Source organism: Thermobia domestica, chromosome 15 (assembly GCF_964235325.1).
Source record: "Thermobia domestica chromosome 15, izTheDome1.hap1.1, whole genome shotgun sequence".
In the NCBI taxonomy this organism is placed as follows: domain Eukaryota; kingdom Metazoa; phylum Arthropoda; class Insecta; order Zygentoma; family Lepismatidae; genus Thermobia; species Thermobia domestica.
The window spans coordinates 26,909,152-26,930,667 of record NC_137468.1 but is presented as its reverse complement, the minus strand read 5'-3'; the positions used below and the strand labels follow the sequence as shown (position 1 = coordinate 26,930,667).

At 36.7% G+C, this 21,516-nt stretch overlaps 1 protein-coding gene across 1 annotated transcript in view; it reads right to left on the bottom strand.

Moving 5' to 3' along the window:
• The window catches only part of LOC145672143 (alkaline phosphatase, tissue-nonspecific isozyme-like), a 689,601-nt gene that overhangs the window by 570,299 nt on the left and 97,786 nt on the right, over window positions 1–21,516 (bottom strand). The gene's annotated exons all lie outside the window — the stretch shown is intronic.

Genomic DNA, 21,516 nt, shown 5'->3' with positions numbered 1-21,516 from the left:
TGACGCTAATAAACTCTTTTTTTCTCGAAACTTCTGAATCCAGTTGTCCCTAATTACCTTTGAAGAAAGTTTAGCTATAATTATTCTGGGCTTGTCTCTTCTTGATGTGGGCAGTCTATAGGATTTTTGTATATCTTCACTTTTTGTTATTATTCCAGCTGCCTTCGCTACCTTCATTACCATTTCATTGGTTTGTTCTTCTTTTGTCTCGGGAATTCCAACTATTTCTATTTCATCTAACTGTTTTTGTTCTAGTTCACTTACTTTGTCCTCTAGTGTTCCAATTGCTTCTTTCAGTTTTTTGTTTTCTGTTCCCAAAGTTTCCGACTTTTTCGTTAGATCACTAACTGATTTCTTTAGATCACAAATTTCCTTAGTAAAGTCATCAAATTTGTCCGACAGAAAGTTTATGGTTTTCTCCAGATCACGAATATTATCTTTCATTTGCATAATTTTTGGCATATTTGCATGAATTTCACTCACTTGTTGCACTAGCTTTTTCAAGTCAGTATCTTGGTTTAGCGTACACTCCGCACTATTGCCCGATTTGCACACATCACACTTCCACTGTTCTTTTCTTGCTCCCAGTTTTCGAATATTTTCTGCATTTTTCAAGGATGTACATTTGGCGTGAAAATAATTATCACAACCACCGGTACACGAAATAATTTCTTTGAGATTGACGGCTGAAATTTCTTTCTTGCAACTACCACACAAGTCAGACATATTTGCAATGAAAGCAAATCTGCAGGAGCGGTTGTACTACACGTCTTGCTTGCACGAGCGCTGACACGAGAATGATTATTATGTGATTCTTTTGCAACAACTAAGTAATTTATGTTTAAGTGTGTTTATGTACTTCGGTTATTTTTGCTTCTTCCTTTTGTAGGAATTTTGGATCCTGAGAAGGATGCAGATACTATTTTAAATCTACATATGACACAAAATATTTTTTAATTTGTGTCAATTTGAAAGGGTGTATTAGATTTAAACTGGTGTTCAAATAAGTAGGTACACTCATGTCCAAAATTATTGTCGCATGTCTATAAATATGTTGTTGTGAGAATATAATTTGATAACGAATTCGCCTGGTATTTCTTATAATGTTAGTATCTGTATAATCGGCAAAGACATGTATGGGGCAAATTTCATGTCAAAAGATCAGTAAATAAGAACAATAAAACAAAAATAAAACTTTCTCATTGATTTAGCAACATTTTGTTTTATTAATCCTAATTTTCGTATTTATATTTTTTTCCTATAGAATTTACCACAAACATACATTTTCCGATTATACACATAGTATCAGTATTAAAAGTACCCTGCAAAATCATTATCAAATTATATTCTTACAAGAAGACAGTTATAGATATGCGACAATCATTTTGGACATAAGTGTACATTCAAAAGATATTCTACACTGTGCTTTGTTTCAGAAAATAATCGAGTTTGAGGGATGAAAAATTTAGAGAATGCATCATTAATTTTAATGTTTGCTGATCACTCCTCATCTATTTTATAAAATTGAAAGTGACAATGTTTGTGACTCTTAATCTCTTGAACCGCCCGACCGATCTCGATCAAATTTTCAACATAAATAGGGTTTGGACCTGGGATGTTTTCGTCATTTAACTTTTACGGTGCAACCTAGGGGAGGGGGAGGGAGGAGATATATAAAAATCAATTTATATAAGACTGAAAGCGACTATTTTTGTAACTTAATAACTCTTGAACTATCCGACCGATCTCAATCAAATTTTCAAGATACATGAGGTTCGGATCTGAAAACATATTTGCAATTTCACTTTAACGGTAGATCCTTAGGGAGGGGGAGGGGAGGGGGACGTATAAATAAAAACTAATAAAATCTAATAACTTATGAACCACCCATCCAATCTCGATCAAATTTTCAACATATATGAGGGTCGGGCCTTGGGAGTTTTTTTTTTTATCATTTCACTTTGACGAACCAACGTAGCGGAGGGGGAGGGGAGATATATGTAAACAAAATAAAATAAAAATGATTGCCTTTGTGACTTCATCACTCTTGAACCACCCGACTGATCTCAATCAAATTTTCGACATACATGAGTTTAGGGACAGAGATTGCTTTAGGCTATTCAGTTTGACGATGCAACGTAGGGGAGGGAGAGGGGGAGAGAAATTTCAAAATGATCAAAAATGACCGATATTAGTGTTTAATCCATAGTTTTCGGGCTCGATGAGAGAAACAGTGACACTTCTGATGCTAAGACAATCCAAGTTCAGACCTGATAGTTGGAAAGGGGGAGGGTACAACGTAGGGGAGGAGATAAGCATTTAAAAATGATCGAAAATGACTAATATTAGTGTCGAATCCATAGTTTTAAGAGTAGCTGAGATAAACAGTGACAATTCTGATATCGTGTGACGCAGCAAGGAGGGGGGGGGAACTATATATAATATTGATCGAAAATGACCTATATTAGTGTCTAATCCATAGTTTTCGGGATCATTCAGATGAAGAGTGGCATTTCCGATCCGTTTTAAATCTAAAATCAGCCCGACACTTGGGGGAGGGGAAGAAACAGATACATAGAAATGATCGAAAATGGCCACTATCAGTGTCGAACTTATAGTTTTCTGGATCCCTTAGATGAACAGTGGTACTTTCGATCCCGTTTAAATCCAAATTCAAACCCACAACTTGGGGAAGGAAGAGATATTTAAAAATAACCGATATTAGTACTGAATCCACATTTTTGAGGTCGCTGAGATGAACGGTGACACTTCCGATGCCATGGTCCGCAACATGGGGGTGGGGGAAATATATATAAATGGTCAAAAATGACAGATACTGCTGTTGAATCTATAGTTGTTGCGGTCGCCGAAATGAACAGTGACACTTCTGATGCTGTTTAAGTCCATTTTCAGCCCTGATATTTCGGGGATGAGGAGGGATGACATACATTAAAATGATCCCAAATGACCCCAATATCAGTGGGCATTTAAATTATTTATTTCAACCCAGCGAAGCGGGTAATATATGCTAGTATATACTAACATTTAGTGAACGTAATTCCTCTTTAAAGTTATATCACGTTTTTCTAACAAAGTAACTGATGTAATAAAGTTTTCTCTTTTTTTTTTCATTTCAGTATATACACTTTATTGTCCTTTTTTGATACAAACAATTGAGATTTTCTTGTCAAATATGCTTTTTCTTTTTACTATTATTAGGGCACAAAAACAAAACTGACAAATGGCTTGTCGAATTGTTATTTTCATTTTCATCCTAAACAAGAATCAAATACGAAATAAACAAATAAAAATGCTTCTCGAAATAAATTGAATGACTAAATCACTAAAACCAGGCTTTTTACTGCCTAACCATAATTTCTGAGAGAGGCAAAAGAGGAAAGTAAGAGAAATACATTTTTTATTTTATTTTAAATATATGATACCTTTTTTTTTTAGGTACTTCTCTCTTTAAACCAGCTCTGCTTGCAACGAAGCCTTTCTCGTGCAGCATGAAGCGTTTTGTTTGTGAAAAGCATTTTTTAAAATCCTCTTTTGCCTTTTCATTTAGGCCTCAGGCACATATTTTTTTTCTAAATTTATCCCTCTCAGTTTTTTTTTAAAGTGATCAATATATGTTTGCACGAGTAAGACTTAACATATACAAACACACACAAATACGATCGTCACTAAATATATGTATTTCATGAGAAAAGACTAAAAATACAAAGCATTCAACACAGGCTTATATTGGCGTTAAAGCCATGAAGAGAAAGTAAAATTCAAATCAATCCATGACGTGGCCGAAAACAGCCGTTGGGGCGAATTTGTGGATTTTCACCTACATCCAGAAATAAAAACAGAACCTCTGTATCAATTAATCACAATATAACATCAATGGTTTGTATGGTTGTTGCATGTAGCAGAGAAATGTATATATCTTAACGCTTTCACAGAGGAAGTCGACTTTTGTCGACAGAAAGAAAATTTCCTTAACATGCGAATGTCGACTATAGTCGACAGGTTAAAAGTTGTTTGTCCGTATCTTGGCTTTGTCGAGAATAGTCGCCGAAGTTGTACCGTTCAATTTTTGTGTTCTATTGTTTTCGATAAACAATAGAAATCACACAGAGAAACAATAGAAATCACACAGCGACTATAGTTAACTAAAACAAAACCAAGATGCAGACAAATGTTAACACGTCGACTATAATCGACATTCGCAGGTTAGGGAAATTTCTTTCCGGCGCCTTCCACAGTGAAAGGGTTAAAGTTCATATAAGCTGTATATTGTATCTTCAAGTTATTTCTAAATAACCACTACAACACACATTATCAGGGATGAATAAATCTGTTTTTTGTTTTAATTCCCTAAAAGCTAAATGGATCAGACACAGAGACTCTCGTTTTAGGAAAATAAAAGCAAAAAAAAAAAAAAAAAAACAACAACAACAACAAAACACATCGTGCTTTGTAACGAGTGAATGTATCACATGCATCAACTGAGTTTACTTTGACATTCTGAAAAAAAAATGAAAAAAACACACAAATAAAAAGATAAAAAAGGGGGAGAAACCCAAATTAAACGGGAATTTTAACACTAATGGTATTAGCTTGTCGGCATGTCAATGTTTCTGAATTTGTAAATTTATCTGGTTTTTTACAACATGTTCAAACAAGACCAAAAAACCCAGTTGTACTATTTCTATGTAAGAACCACTTATACATGCTAAACTTCAAATTGGTGGTTTAGTTTCTTTCTTTAATTGTGGGTGTGTTGAATAAAAGAACATTTTTCTTTATTTTTTTGGAAGCAAACCTAATCCCTTTGGCTCTTTCTCTCGTCCTATATATATGTGTAGCTTTCAAACTAATTGGTAAAAAAAAAAAAAAAGAAAAAAACGCTGAGCTTTTATTACGATCTAAATATCGACAGCAAGAAATCATATGACATAGTCTTCAACAGTGGTTCTCAACCTTTTTCGATTAACGACACACTTTACTGGACTTCTAGGACATTACGACACATTTGTTTGATATTTGTACTATAAGTATTATTATTATTATTATTATTAATAATAATAATAATAATAATAATAATAATAATAATAATAATAATAATATCTATTGTAACAGCGAAAGCTGTTAGTTTTTATAACTCTATATAGCACTGAGCATCAATGCTACCGCTGGAGGTGTTGACTGGTACAGTTTGTCTCGATTTTTAACTAATTATTATTAAATTCATGATGATTTTTAAATTCTAAAATTTCACGACACACCTTACGGGACTGACTTAATCAGTATGTCGCGACGTATCGGTTGAGAACCACTGTCCTACAATACCAAGAGATTAACAGTGTTGCTAATCCAACATAAGTTGTATTTCTTGTTTGAAATGACACGGCGTCAGATCATTAAATATTTCAAACTATTGAACTACGACTATACATTAAACTAAAACGTACAATACGATATATATTATTCAGAATTGCAATCTAAGGACTCTACAATCATCGTAAACAATATCGTAAAATTTTGGAGGTTTCTACAAATAGTAGCACAATTGGAACAGGCAAAGCAAGACATTTTCAGCGTAAATACCTTAGTGTAGGATACTATGATCATGATATTACCTAGAAACAAGTTACGAGGGGTGGAAAATTTGACTATTTCTAGAATCTTTATTCCTAAAAGCATTTTTAAACAACTGTAATATCTAGTCACATACGTGATGAGTTTCACTAAACGTAGATATCATAATGTAGTTTACATTAATTTAATATCTCACACCAATATTTGTATCATGCATGTTTACAGCGTTTCTACGTGCTTTTCTTAATTCACAATGGTTCAACAATGTCCTCTAATGTTGCAACCTTAATTTAACTCGTTTTACGACGTCATACAATGATGGCATTTTGTTACATGCGCTTCTTTAACTCACAAAGGTTCAACCGTGTGTCTTCTATTCTTGCAACCTTAATTTAACTATTTTCCGATGTCATACAATGAAGAAATTTTGTTACATGCTCTTCTTTGACTCAAAATGGTTCGCCCGTGTCTTTTAATCTTACAACCATAATTTAACTAATTTTCTGATGCCATACAATGATAAAATTTTGTTACATGCTCTTTTTTGACTCACAATGATTCAACCATGTCCTCTTACCTTGTAACACTAATTTTACTCATTTCAGATATATATGACGTAGAAGTACGGTTTTACAATCAGAGAAATAGCAGAGAGAAACAGTATGAGTAAGTAGAAAAGGGGGATGAGTACGAGAATGAAACAAGCAAGCGTTTGCAGTCTATGGTTAGTAAGGAAAAATCCGGAAATTTTCCAAATTCCTGATTTTTTCGAAATCCTTCGAGTGAAATTTGAGATTCCGGAAAATTTTGGGCATCCTTAGCTTAATACCACTAATATGCAAACTTCATAACATTTAAGAATTCCGGGTTGCATAAACATCTAAACAAAATATTTAGATTTTCTTGTTTCTTAATCCTGATTATACACGCAAGACACATCTGTCTGTTTGTCATGATAATTCCCAATAGTTTACAGTCAGGGTAATAGTTGTCGCTACTTGTGCTGCCTCCTATCTGACCCCAAGAGATGTCGCTAGTGCGTAGAAAATTTTCAGACGAGGTGAAGGCTTTGGTGAGGGAGGAGCACTTAGTATAATAATAATAATAAGCTCAAGACTGGAGATATTAGATCAAGTTATGGGAGGAAAAAAATCTGCAGAGCCTTCAGTTTCCGCAGTGACCGTTTCGTTCCGTTCTCTCCAGCCATCCTCCAATAGAACGTGACATTCAAGAGATTTTCTCTCTTGTCGTTGCACGAATCGCAGATTAAACTTATTCCGTCCACAGATGCTGTGCTCTTCTTCCTTCTTTTCTAGCTCTGTGCTTGGAACCACTCAAAAAAAGAACCAGCTTGACAGCTAGGACCAAAGTCACGCATTTTCTAGAAGAACTAGTCAACTAAAAAACCTTATCTTTTCCAACAGTTAAAAAAAAAAGAAAAGAAAAGAAAAGAAAAAGAAAGTCCGGTCGTCTTACCACTTAACGTTAATAAAAGATTGGCACGTCCTTCTATACGGCGACGCTGCTAGGATACTGCAGCCTTAGTCTTATTTCCACATTCAGTTGCCTCGAAGGCGGATTGCTTGTGTTTTTCCAGTAGCCTCATTCTGCTTCCCAACATTCTAGATATTTTTCTTTTATCGGATTTCGCCCCTTTTGTCTTCGTTCTCTTTCTCTCATTCACTACAAATAACGGAATGAAAGAGGAAGAAAATGAAGTACTGAGAAGATTGGTGCCCGGAAAAGTAGAGTAGATACTTGATTGTGTTTCGGTTTTCAAAGAAAACTAAATTTATTTGATCCACTTTCAAAGCGATACAGAGAACAAATGGAACCTCCAAAGTCTTCTCCAATTATTATTATTATTATTATTATTATTATTATTAGCAGTAGTAGTAGTAGTAGTAGTAGTAGTAGTAGTAGTAGTAGTAGTAGTAGTAGTAGTAGTAGTAGTAATAGTAGTGGTAGTAGTAGTAATAATAATAATAATAATAATAATAATAATAATAATAATAGTGTTAGTAGCAGCAGCAGCAGTAGTAGTAGTAGTAGTAGTAGTAATTGTAGTAGTAGTAGTAGTAGTTGGTACCAAGGCTGTGCGAGATATACACCTACTGTTTTAGCTGCTCCATATTTATATCGTTACTCAAAGGTTAGGTTATGCTGGAAGCGCCGATGGAAAATGAGCCGATGGACAACCGAGCATCGGCACGTCTGATTGGCTACTCTCGTTTCTGCCATAGTCTGATTGGCTATTTTCGTTTCCGCCATGATTGTTGGCTCAAATCATTGCGATCTTATTGGGCGGAGTGGGCAGAGTAGAGGGGGGGGGGGGCGAAACTGTGACGTATGGCTTCAAAATTTTGTTGTAAGGGCAGATCCTCTATTTTATAAGATCCTTGGTTTAACGTCACATGATTATTCCCTTTAGGCTAAGAGAGACGATGATTAAGAGCCTGACTTACTAAAAATAATACAAAATTTCCCATTTTTCTTTTGCTTATTTATTCATAAGTGAAAGGAGATAATAAAATGCAACTTACCACAATCGTAGACAATGTTATTCTACAACAGAAAATATGAACCTGAAGAATTTTCAGTGTTGGCATCCATAGAAATTACAGTGTTATCAGAATAACGATTCCCTAAAAATCTAAGTTAAGGTAGTGACTAGAGAAACGAACTCAACTGCATTTCATTGCGTATCATGCTGTTTTTGTATTCTGTGAACTACTTTTTAAATAACATTATTGTTTAATTTTAATAACTGTATGTTAGGACAACATGATACAACATGACACGATGTTTGTTAGGCCGTTTGTTGTCTCTTAGAATTGTTTCTGTCCATCGATCATCATTTCTTCTTGCAATATGCTCAACCAATTCTCACTTCAGTGCAGTGGCGGATCTAGCCCGGGGCCGGGGAGGCCTAGGCCCCCCAGTTTTTCGACTGACAAAAATAAATGAACCTATTATTTATATATTTTTGAAAGTTTATGGTAAACTAATGATATACCTTCATAGTCAGGGTTATGGCTGCCCCCCCCCCAAATTTTTATCTTCTAGATCCGCCACTGTTTCAGTGCCTTTATTTTTATGACAATATCAGTTACCTCTCCTCCTTTTCTAATTAATATGAGTTTTCCCCTACATTTCTATACGTTATTATCTCCATATATTTTATATTGTAATTATTCAGTTGTATGATGAGGAGGATAGTTTTCCCACAATAAATGTTTGTTGTAGAATTCGAAAGTGTTGAAAGTGGCATACTTAACGGAGCAAGTGTCCATGTTTCTCCTTCTTCGAATGTATTGTTAATAACTCAGAATGAAATAAATAAATAAATAAAACAAAATTAAATTGCGAATCTCCACCGAAGCATTGAGTCGACATTTCATAACTCGTTCACAAAAAGTTACTTTTGTGCACGAAGATTTCAAAGACTAAACTTGGCCTTAAAATATGTAACCTGGTTGTCCTCCTAATTAGTTTCAATTTTGTGAATTACGTTCGGGGAAGTTCGCGCAATTATATATCACATTTGAAATACCATTTAGTATAAGTATATTATACCTTGGTCAGTTGAAGAAATACAAGTGTAATACAGGCCCTGTCTATGGGCGGTTTAGGGGTCCGCCCCCCCCCTAAATTTTAGCTGCCCCTCGCTAAAATTTTTCATGGTAGGCTTGCTAATGAAATATTACGGTGATGAACTATAATATGATTCGATTGGCCCCTCAAACTTCTACCGCCCCCCAACATTTTTGGGCTCCCGCCTGGTGTAATTTGTTATGTATTGTTAACATCATTCGGCGTTCAATAGATTTTTCTTTAAAAGAACAAGTTGTAGTACCACGTGTACACCACATAAACGAATTTGGTTTGCTTCATGTGATATTTTCTCAATCAATATTGAAGCCGGAAGTTGTAGTATAATTCTATCTTTTCCGGTTTTAGTAGAGTGATTATATGGGATCTGGAATATATATTCTCGGGACGCTTAATTGACTGCAGGAGACCGCTTTTCGTTTTCTATTACAGTTTTTCACTCTACAGCGATCAAGGTTAAAAGCGGAAGTGGAAGAAAGCGGACACTTCCGGTTTGAATAAAGGACTATGATAGAAGATGGCACCTATCGTTAGAACGCTAAATTGATACCAAAGAAACCAGTTACAGTTATCATTTATCATGTTTGCTCTATTTATATCAATATGGAAACAGGAAGTTTAAGTGGATCTCTTCATTTCCGGTTTTAGTAGAGAGTTAAGGCTGGAGATAAAATGTATCCTTGGGACGGTTACTTGATTACAGGAATCTGCTTCTTACTATCTATCATCGTTTTTGATCTATAATGATCAATGCGCAAACTCGCAATGGTTGATTTGTATTGATTGATTGATTGATTTTTTAAGTTTAACGTCCCGTTCAGCAGCGAGGCTGAGACGTGAACCTACTGATTAACTTGGAATCCGAACCACATGAGCTCCCGCCGGGAATCGAACCCGGGTCTCCCACACCACAGGCGCGTACGGCTAACCGCTTAGCCACGAAGGAGCTCTCATAATGATTGATTTGTATCACGTCCTGTGGATGGATCCCTTCTATCGACGAACTCGATTCTTAAATTCAATGGTCTTCTATTTTCTAACCAACATTGATATTGATCTATCAAGTATTCTCGAAATTTTCTGTTTTCCGGACGGACACAGGTGTAGGCAGACAGCATAAATACTGATACAGTGGGAAATCGATAGCTCGAAGGTGAAGGGAATATATAAAATTCGAGTTATCGAGTATTATCAGAGTAATCAAGGTTCGAGTTATCAACGTGGCCACAAAAAATTCAAGATACCGAGGTTCCGCGTTCAACTTCTATAGCTCGAAGTTCACATCAAGACAAATTCAAATTTACAGAGAAAAACTTCGACTCGCATATACGAAAGTTCGAGTTACAGAGATCTTAAAATAAATTATGAAACCTTTAAAATTCGATATATCGCGGTTATATATTTTTTAAAACATTCAACTTACAGAGGTTATTTTAACATTAAATGTTATGGAGAGTTCAAGGCAGGTCCATAGCCAGCCCAAAAATCGGTAGAAGTTACGAGGGCTCGATCCGACCATATTATAGTTCATTTGCAAGCCTATCGTGAACATTTTAGGGGGGCAGTAAAAATTTAGGGGGATCCGGCCTTCCTAGACCCTCCGTGGATACGGACCTGATTCATGGAATCTAGGAAAAAGGTCGAGTTATCAAGAAATTCGAGTTACCGAAGTCGAACTGTATTAAGATTTGATTCGTAAACTGAACTGCTTAAAAGTCACAAGGATACGCCATCTACAGTATACAAGTGGTCCAAAAGTAGGTATACAGTCATGTATGTTTTATATATGTAGGTCCGTACACCTACTTTTGGGCCATTCTGTATAACTTATCTGATCTTCACCAAACTTGGCAGTTCTACAAAGAATACATCTTCACTTCCTTAGCATATACCCATATACTGTATATGAAAAAATGTCTTGTGGAGACGTCTGGTTAATAAGTTATGGAATACTAAATTTTTAAGTTGGACTTAAGAATTTTCGCAAAACATTTGGCCAGTTGCTATGATCTGCAAAAGATTAATTTGGCCTTGTCTAATCTCGGCATGGTGGTGGTCTTTGAGTTGCTTAGTACGTATGCGAAATATTTTCCAATGGAAATCTTTGTTTCCTCAGTTATGGAGATTCTAGATTGGAATCTGATCTTAGACCATATTTCGAAAATAAAACACAGAGAGCGAAAGAGTAAATGCAAATTATTATTTTGGTTCTTTATAATAACCTATACTAACCTCTATTTGTAATAAAATAAAGTTATGGGAGGCATGGTGCTTCAGTAGGAGAGCGCTTAACTCTGAATATGGAGTCCCTGATTCGATTCCCGGCCAAGCAAGTTTGTGGTGGACAACATCGTGTCCGTGTGTTTTCTCAGGATAATCCCGTTTCCTCCCACATCATCATTTACTTGCTTTAACGATATGTCTCCCCTAACACAAAGGGCATAATGGCACCAAGTTAAACTAAAAGAAATCAATTTGTACAAAGAACATCTTTTTCCCATAATAAACAAGAGGGTTAACTTTACAATGACCGCTCCAGCTGGTATACTCACTCGAAAACAAGAAGTAGCACTCTATTAATTTTATGAAAATGGGTCTAAACTTACCGAACTTAAGCTAACTTGTTCCTACCTCTACCCTACCTATCCCCATCATACTCTACTCTACTCTACCCTACTCTACTATACCTTTTAAAGCGGTCCTAGTGATGTATCCCCACGCTTTTCAACGCTCGGGAATACTTTTGTGCTCTTTTCGGTAACCTCTGTATATTAAATTTCTCATATTAAGTCATCATATTGTATAAAATATAATTTGTGGTGAATTTGAGAATACAGCTAAAACTTTAAATCAGTATAAAGTATACATAATTCGCTGCTAGCAAATGTAGTTATCAGTTGAAGGAAGTGTGAATGGTTAAACATAGTTTGTCAGATAATTAACATTGGCATTTAGTTGGAAAATAAAAATGATATGGTGTATAGTGTCAAAGGTGATGTTACTGCGTAGACCATCTCGTGATCAGTGAGCAATGTTTAAGTGTCAAGGGTGATGCAACATTGGAACACATCAGGTGATGGACGAATGATGAAAATATTATCAGATATGTGTTTGGTAGTTATTTTAAATGAGTCAGACTATGTGTGACTATAATGAAATTAGGTACTAACTTCTTACACGTGTCAATGTGACTGTCGACCGGATCGAGCTGGAAGGTTAGAATCACGCAGCAGAATGGTGCGTATACCCCCCCTCCTCTTACCAGATGGATACTGAGTTCTGATCCAGACATTTTGCAGGGACATCCCCGTGTGGAAGAGTAGCTGAGGTGCGCGTGCAATAAAACTTTGCCACCATCTCGATCCGACGACAGAAGAAACTTTGTGTTTCGTGGTTGTATCGAACTTAATCAAACTTACAATAAAACGTTCTAACATTAATTATTTCTCTTTGGAGAGTCAAACGCCATACCTTGGTACGATTCAAATGGACTTACGACTCCTCTGGTTCTGTCCCTTCGCCTGTAATCCGCATTTTGGTCACGCTCATCTCCGGGGCACAACACTAGCGGCCCTGCGTAGCGTAGTCGCTAATGCTCTAGCCCTCGGTGCGAGCGGTTCCGGTGGGAGCACTCGGTCGAAAAAAGTGTAGAAAGCTTTTCCAGGCCATCCACCCTGAATGATGTTTTCCTGGGTTTTCCTCATTCACAGCAGGCAAATGCCAGGGTGGTGCTTAACATATAGGTCCTAGGCTGCTTCCTACCTTTCCTCGGATAGTGTGCTCGCCGAGTGACGTTATCCTTCAAACGTGACGAGCTAATAACATGGCCACAGATGCCGAAAACCCAGATATCTAAAATCCTAAATCCTTAAAGCGTTCATACTTATCGATGCGCAGCTTGAGCGTGTATTGTAATGTTTACCCAATGAAGACTTATAAGTTTAACATAATTTAGAAAATTCACGTTCTTTATTTATATAGCTAATCTCAAAAGACGACAATCCTGGGGGGACCGAGGGGGACCGAGCCCCCCATAGCACTGAAAAGGGCCTGTGGACATAGTTCTGGAGGATTTTATTTTTAAGTTGTTAAGGCGACATTCACTACTTAATTACATTTTTTTCTATGGCCTTCTTTATGTGTGGTCCTAGTAAGTTTGTGGAGAACAACATCGTGTCCACAGGTTTTCTCAATTTACTTCCGTTTCCTCCCATATTCCCATTCTACTGATTGTTCCATCATCCGTCTCCCTTAGCCTAAAGACCATAATCGTAGGACGTTAAACTAAAAAAATCATTTCTTTTTGTGTGGTTTAGTCTCCCGTTCTGTATTCCTTTCTTTTGGTATGTCCTGTTCGGCATTGTTCTTCTTAATGTGGCAGTATCGGGTGTGAGAAATACTTCTTCCAAATTGAATTGTTTCAGAGAACTTTATATACACTGTATATTACACTCTATAAAATAATACAAGCAAACATCACCGATCATCTTTAGAAGCAACTGTTTGGATGCTCGGTACATTGCTATATTGCATTTTAATTTAGTATATTATTCCTTACTAGTTTCTAAAGTAAATAACCTGGATTGATTCTGACTTATCAATAATAAATACCAGAAAGTACCTTTGGAAATGTTTTTCATAACTTCTAGTGAAGTACTATAAATCTCACACACATACTGTAAGGTGTAACTAATAAAAAATTTAACTTGCACACCAATGTTTGCTTTACTTCGATAGGTAGCAAGAAAACAAATTCCTTGGGGAGAAATTTACAAAAAAAGGTCCCGTAATGTTTTGGATTTCCCTTCCGTTTTCCTTGGCTTCGATGTTATTTAGAATAGCGCAACATCTACGTACATTTTACAGTACGTAGTAGTAGCTGTTTGGAAATCGACTGTTGCTAGCTGGTAGCGAGCGACAAAAGTGTTTATATTCACTCGACGTATCATGGATTCATTGCCGTATCGACTCCAAACGACTTTGCAAAGCGTCACCTGGGACAACTACACGCTCTGCAGGAGTCATCATTCTTTTACTGGAGTAAAGCTGGAGTCAGAAAAAAAAACTGAAACTACCGCACTGGAAATTCTCTTGAAAAAGAGCCAGAGAAACACGTTACAGGAACACAAAGCTCAGAATTCTACCTGAAAAGCTGTTCGTTCACATTTGGGTACCATTAATTTAATTAAGTGCTTCCATCTACCTTTAATATCTTAAGTTATCTGTCTCTGTACGAATCAGTTAGGTTTACAGCAGCTTAAAATTTGAATAACACTTACCTTTCTTTCAAAATAGAAAGAAGAAAAAAAAGATACTTTCTAACGATTGGGAAATTATACAGGTAGCTTGTGGTACCGGTGGTATGGGCGCCAGTAGTGGGGCTAAGAGGGATAGTGTCATCCACTCACCTTTCCAGTTTTTGAATAGCGTTCAGTCCTTCGAAATACATGTCAAAACATAAATTATTAATTTATTCTTGCATACTATAGCACTTAATATATTTACAGTAATTACTATAGTACTATACTATATACTAGGTACTATGCTATACTATAATACCTACAATATCATCACCATCATCGCAGATATTCTGCCTTTATGGCAGGGCAGCTGCAGCAGAGAATCTTCAATGCTCCACGGTCTTCCTGTAATATTTTCGCCTTCATGTACGATTTCTGTTTTGATATTGTCCATGAATTGTAGTCTCCTTCGACCCCTTCCTTTTTTCCTGTCGCCATACTCTCTAAAACATCCCTCCTGATACAGTTTCTTCTTAGCTAATTTCCTAACCAATTTCTTTTCCTCTTCTTAATAATATCTAAAATTGTTCTTTTCTTTCTTACTATTTTTGACACCCATTCATTTGTTTTCCGCTTGACACCCAACTAATTCTCTCAATTCTTCTCCACATCCACATTTCGAAAGCTTTCAGTCGTTTTTAATCAATTTTGCGTTTCTGAACCATACAGCACAATACTCCACATGTAGCACTTTATGAGTCTCTTTCTCAACTCTTTATTCAAGGTCCTGCAAAATAGTATTTTCTTCCTCCTAAAGGGTTCTTTACCCACTCCTATCCTTGCTTTTGTTTCACATTCACACTTCATACTAATAATACTACCCAGATATCGAAAACTAGTCACCTGTTCTATTTTCTCCCCTCTTACTTCTATATTTGACACAGATATCTTCGTTCCAATCACCATGGCTTTTGTCTTTCTAATATTTATTTTCGTCCTATATTTTTCATAGCCCTTCCTCAAGTTTCCTCACGCCTTATTGATTTTCTCTTGAGATTCTGCAACAAGCGTGATATCATCTGCAAATCGTATAGCCTACACATAATCATTCTACCTCCTATTGAATGAAATGCCGTCTTCATTTTATACCCTATCAGGATCCTGTCGGCAAACAGCCGGAAAAGAGCATTAAATGCGTCGGCGAAGCCGTCGAAAAGAGGCCGGCATAAGGAGTCGGCAGAGGGTCGGAAAAATGGGCCTTTCCGACTGTTTTGCCGACTCTGACGGTCGGCAACAGTTGGCAAAGAGTTGGCAAAGGGCATTTTATTTTACGATTTTCGGACCTCTTGCCGCCTCGCCAAAAGGTCGGCAACTTTGAACAAGTAGATCGTCGTGCCACCGTCGACGGCGGCAATCCCTCTTTCCGACCGCAACTTCCTGATGGATAGATTCTTTTTCACTATTTCTTCTAGACAGATATTAAGTAATTCTAGATAGAAGATCAAAAATAATAAATACCGTTTAAATAGCAGTTTTGGACAGAAAATAATAATAAGCACAGAAAGTAATAATAAATACTGTTCAAACAGCGGACCGTAGTGACTCAGTGGTAAGGTGCTTACCTCTGACGCATGTGATACCTGAGGTACGATCTAAACTCGCACCAAATTGATTTTTTTGGTAGGCAAACACCATGTGTGTGGATTTCCTCGAGGTTCTTACGTTTCCTTCCACTTTTGTCATTCCACGATTATCATCCATCTCATGATCACCGTCCTATTTATAGGGATGCGCACGAGACGAGTCGAGACAGGATTTTCCTGACAAAATTCGAGTCGAGACACGGCTCTTCCAATAGAAAAATATACATTTTTCGAGTCGAGACATCATTTTTACAGCACATTTTCGAGACGAGACAGCCACAAATCTTGTCTCGTGCGCATTCCTACCTATTTAACATTGGTGCTTAAACGCCGGACTTTAAACTAAAATATAACTGTTTAAATAGCAGTCCTGGAGAGGCAAACAAATCAAATAAAGGATGATTTAGCTTTATATCAATCCAGGGCCATAACTTGTGGGGGGAAGGGCTCAATTGCCCCCCAGGGAAGCTTCCCCCATTCGAAGGGGGCCCACTTTAAGACAAAATTTTCTTACTCCATATACAATACGAACATGAAATTATAAATAAAGCATCAAACAGGTTCACTACATTACGTTAACAAAACAGCACACAAAAGGCAAATAAAACAAAAATGAGTCGTGGGCCAATTTCAGTAAAAAAAAAAAAAAAAAATGTCTACCATTAGGGGTCCTTGAAATAATATTTATACGTACGGTTTTGAGATTTGTCAATATTGTACCCTTAATTAATTTGTCATTTGTGAAACGGTACGCGCCCATAAATGACCCCTAATGGTGCAGGAGGGCCCACAGGCTCCTGGGGGGGGGCACAAAGAGTAAGAGAAAGATGGAAAGAAGGGTTCTATTTTGAAATTTTGCTGGAGGGCCTAAAGCAGCTTTTTCTAGGGCCCCAAATATTAATGCTTGCGCACCCAGAAAAAAAATCTAAGCTGCATCAATCTCCGTTAGCCAACAGGACATATGCTTCGGATGAAAAATTGAAAGATCTGATTTCATTCAGATTTTCCATTAGCTGATATTCAAGAAGTAGTTTAGTTAAAGCACGACAGAGTTCTCTATTTGTTTCTTCTTACATCATATTTGCTAGACCTTCAGAAACGCACTTTTAACAGAAACTTCGTTCTTCGTTTAAAGAAGAATATAGATTTACTCTTTTTATTTAAGTTTTTAAACAATAAATTTGTAATTGTATTATGTCTCATTTCTCGAACAATTCTAGACATTAATATTTAAAAACACTTTGTCTTCATAAACCCTAAGAGCTACGTTACAGAATTATGAATAATTTATAAACTTAATAAGTCACATCGTACTTTCAAATTGTGACATGCTCATCTTCAGTACATCTCTTTATGAAGTTAGGTTTAACAAAACTCCTTACCTTCTCTGTCTCGGGCTCCCTCGTGGCTCAGCGGTTAGTGTACGCGTCTTTGGTGTAGGAGACCCGGGTTCGATTCCCGGTGGGAATTCATGTGGTTCGGGTCCCACGTTCAACTCTATGTCCTTGATTCATATACTCTCGCTGCTAAAAGGAACAGTGAACTGAAATCAAATTAAAAGCAACCCTCTCCGTCAGTTCGTCCTTCTGAGAGAAAAAAAAGAAAAGAAAAAAAAGAAAAAAAGATCTCAAGAACTATTTGATGGATCTTGACAAAATTTAGTCATAATATCGAGGGCCAAAATTTAGAAATCAGATTCGTTTTTAGAGGCGATGTTCAAACCAGAAATTGTCGAAATCAACATTTTTTTTTTTTTTTTTGTATTTATGCTAAACACTATAGCGTAAAACCGGAAATAGTGAAAAGTGGATTTCTGCAATCGATTAAGTGTCTCAACAATACATTTCATCTTCAGCCTTGACCCTTTAGTAAAACCGGAAGTTCTAAAATGCACTACAACTTCCGGTTTCAATGTTCATTTATAGAGCAAAAAACATTTATGAGAAAGCGAGAAGCAATTCTCTGGAATCGATTTGCGCTTTAAGAATAGGCACCATCTTTTCTCTGAACTTCCTATTCAAGACAAAAGTGGCAAAAATTAAACACTTCCTGTTTAAACGTTAATCGACATAGAATAAATGCCATACTAGCAGGAATGTTCATGGGAGATGCAGGGACCGATTGGGAACAATTTTACCGAACCTCACTTTCCTATCAAACCTGTACTAACAGTAAGATCTACACGATTATATCTAATGTATAATATATATGTGTTGTGGTTATGATATATGTTATCTATGATTTACATAGAACGGGACATACGCGAAAAGTATCGTAATCATAGCAATATCCATTATTTTTTATAGAAATTTAGACCTCTATAATTTGTACACTAATATTCATGAATATTTATTTCTGTTGAAACGAAAGAATATGATTTTGAGGGAATGTTTTTTAATGAGTGTAATTTTACGTTTGGTTGTGTTTATTGAAACCTTCCAAGTACTGACTCATGACTAGGCATTGATAAGTATGGAACAGGTACCACTCAGGTTCGTCATTTAGGGAGGGCAGGGAGAAGCAATTGCCTCCTCCCCTCCCCCCCCCCCCGAGTTCGAGATTTAGATAGATTTTATTAATAGAATAGTAGTAAATCAGTAAAAAAAAAAAAAAAAAAAAAAAAGCGAAATTTGACTTATATCAAAGGATCTTGCCCCTCCAAGCAAAATCTGAAATGACGCTCCTGGTACAGTCCGCAGCAAAAAAACCTGCAACATGAGTATGTAAGTCTATTGTGAAACTACGCCTAACAGCCCAGGGAATCAATATAATGTCTAAGTGGCACGAATCACGCCAGGGGAAATCTCAGCGTTTTCCCCTGAACACTTATTTTAGAACAAAAGACTTCGTCTTTTCACAATAAACTTACATGCTCATGTTGCAGGTTTTTTTACTGCGGACTGTACCACTATTTCAGATTATTGATGTAGAGAATAGATGACTGATAGAATACAGTACAAGTATATTAATCAGGTTGATCTCAGCTCTCAAATGTTCTTCTCGGTAAGTCGTTCGTTGTAACTACCACGACTTCGAAAAGCAAAGTAGTTTTGATTCTTGACTCGAGCTGAGGTCATGGACTTTCAGTATTCGTGGTGAATTCATAGAGACGTGTGTATCTATGAATCTTCTCTCATCGTATTTGTCAATGCATGATCTTACACGTTGACTTGTGAAAGCTAGCTCACTTCAGTGTCTGGCGCCGATTTCAAAGACAGAATTACATAGGAGTTTTACAAATAAATTCATTAATTAATCACAATTAGTTGTGAAATATCCAAAGCTTCTTTCGCTGTTCTTTGAAAGTCATTTGAAGAGTAATGAACTAAAAGAGCAATTACGGACAAAACTTTAATAATTATGTGGAATAGAGTTCCTGACAGTATATATATATATATATATATATGTGTGTGTGTGTGTGTGTGTGTGTGCGTGTGTGTACTATACCGTAGTCTATTACAGTAAACCCTCGTTAGCACGAATTCCAAGGGACTGAAAAATCAGGAGTTCGTGTTAAAAAAATTCGTGTTAACCGGGGACCCAAATCTTATTAATCGAATACATTTTCTCCATACATACGCACTACAGTATACAGACTATACATACACTACAGTATATTACGTATGTCATAGAAAACACCAGAGATGGTACCGAGACGAGACTGAGTAGTCTCGGTTCCAAATTCGAGATGAGACCAAGACTCTTCTCCGTCTTGATACCATCCACAGAATTGTATCGAGACGAGACTGAGAGTTTCGGTCTCGTCTCGATTTCGAAAAGCACGGCTCGGTCTCAAATTCGAGTTAAGATCGAGATCGAGACTAGTTTCGGTCTCGGTACCGTCCTCTGAAAAGTGAAAACACTACAGTAACCTTATTATCCTATCTTCGAAGATTTAAAAAAAGTTTCCACGCAGAAAATCAAGGTCAAGTTATAAAATTGACAACTCCGCTAGCAGGTTGGGTACCGCTAGTAACGGAAAGGTATTTATGACTGCTGTCACCAGTTTGGAGTTACAGGGGAGAGAAGACGTTTTGTCTCGAGCTGTCACCAGCTCGTCTGCCAAGCACCTGCATGTTCAGCGCTTGACGGAGGACAGAATCAACACCTCATAAGACAGGAAAGATACCCGTTTCTGGTTTTTCTCTTATTTACAAGGCAATTTTTGTCTGTATAAATACTGTATGACAAAAACTGGTCTGGAGTGAAATCTAAAATAAGGAAAATGATCTGAAAAAAAAAACAAAAAAAAACTAAAGATTGAAAGTTCGTGTTAAATGAAAACATTTACTGACTCAAGGGACTAAAAATTAGTTCGTAATTCGTGCTAACCGAAATTCGTGTTAACCGATAAAACTTCCTATAAGATAACGTACAGCGATGCCGGGACCGAAATTTTGTTCGTCGTAACCGAGTGTTCGGCTTAAGCGAGTTCGTGTTAACGAGGTTATACTGTATAACCTTTGGAGCCTGCAGTAGTGGCTCAGTGCTTGAGCGTTCTCCCCTGGTGTATGGGTCCTTGGTTCCATCCCAGCTCACGCCAAGTGAACTTTGTGGTGGACGAACACTGTGTGCCTGGGTTTTCTCTGGGTTCTCCGGTTTCTTCCCACTTTTCTTCGTTCCACCATTTCATTCATTGCTCATCATCATCGTCTCCTTTAGCCTATCTGGCATAACCATCGGATGTAAAACTGAAAGAGTTCATTTAATTTTATTTCTATTCTAACCTTTATACCTACAAAGTATATTGCAGACTTCATTTCCATATGGTAAAATGGAAAACAATTAAAATACACGCTTAAAAAGTGAATGTGAGTTACGTCAAACACATGTAAGCTACATTTTAAAATGAATTAGCAAACATGTAAGCCTCAGCTCTGAAACGTACAAAATCACAATACTACACGGTTTTTAGTGGCTGTAAAATAATTTACTGACAACAATATTTGTTTTGCTTCAAAAGAAAAATGAAAATGTAAGTGAACTGTTGGAAACAAATTGTATTTTTTTTTTTTTTTTTGACTTCTAACAATCGTTTTAGATTCGAAAATCACTCGTAGTAATGAGTCATTATTATTGCTTAGTCCTCTCTCTCTCTTCCTCTCTCTGTCTCTCTGCAAAGTCTTCAAGACTTTTATCTAAGTTCAAACTCCTGCTCTTCAGGGTCAATGGATAAAATTACCAAACTATTCAAACGTTTTTGCTGAATTGATGATCTTAACTAAGTTTTGATAAGTTTAAACTTGAAAAAAAAAAACTCCTTTTCCCCAGTTGCCACAGTCACTGGGCTAGTCAGGAAAAGCAAATACTGCAATGTATTCTTTTGTGTATTTGACTACCAAAAGTATACAACCCTGCAGGCCCGTTTTCAGGGGGGTCTAGGGTCCGCCCCCCTAAATTTTTGCTGGCCCCCTAAAAGTTTTACATTA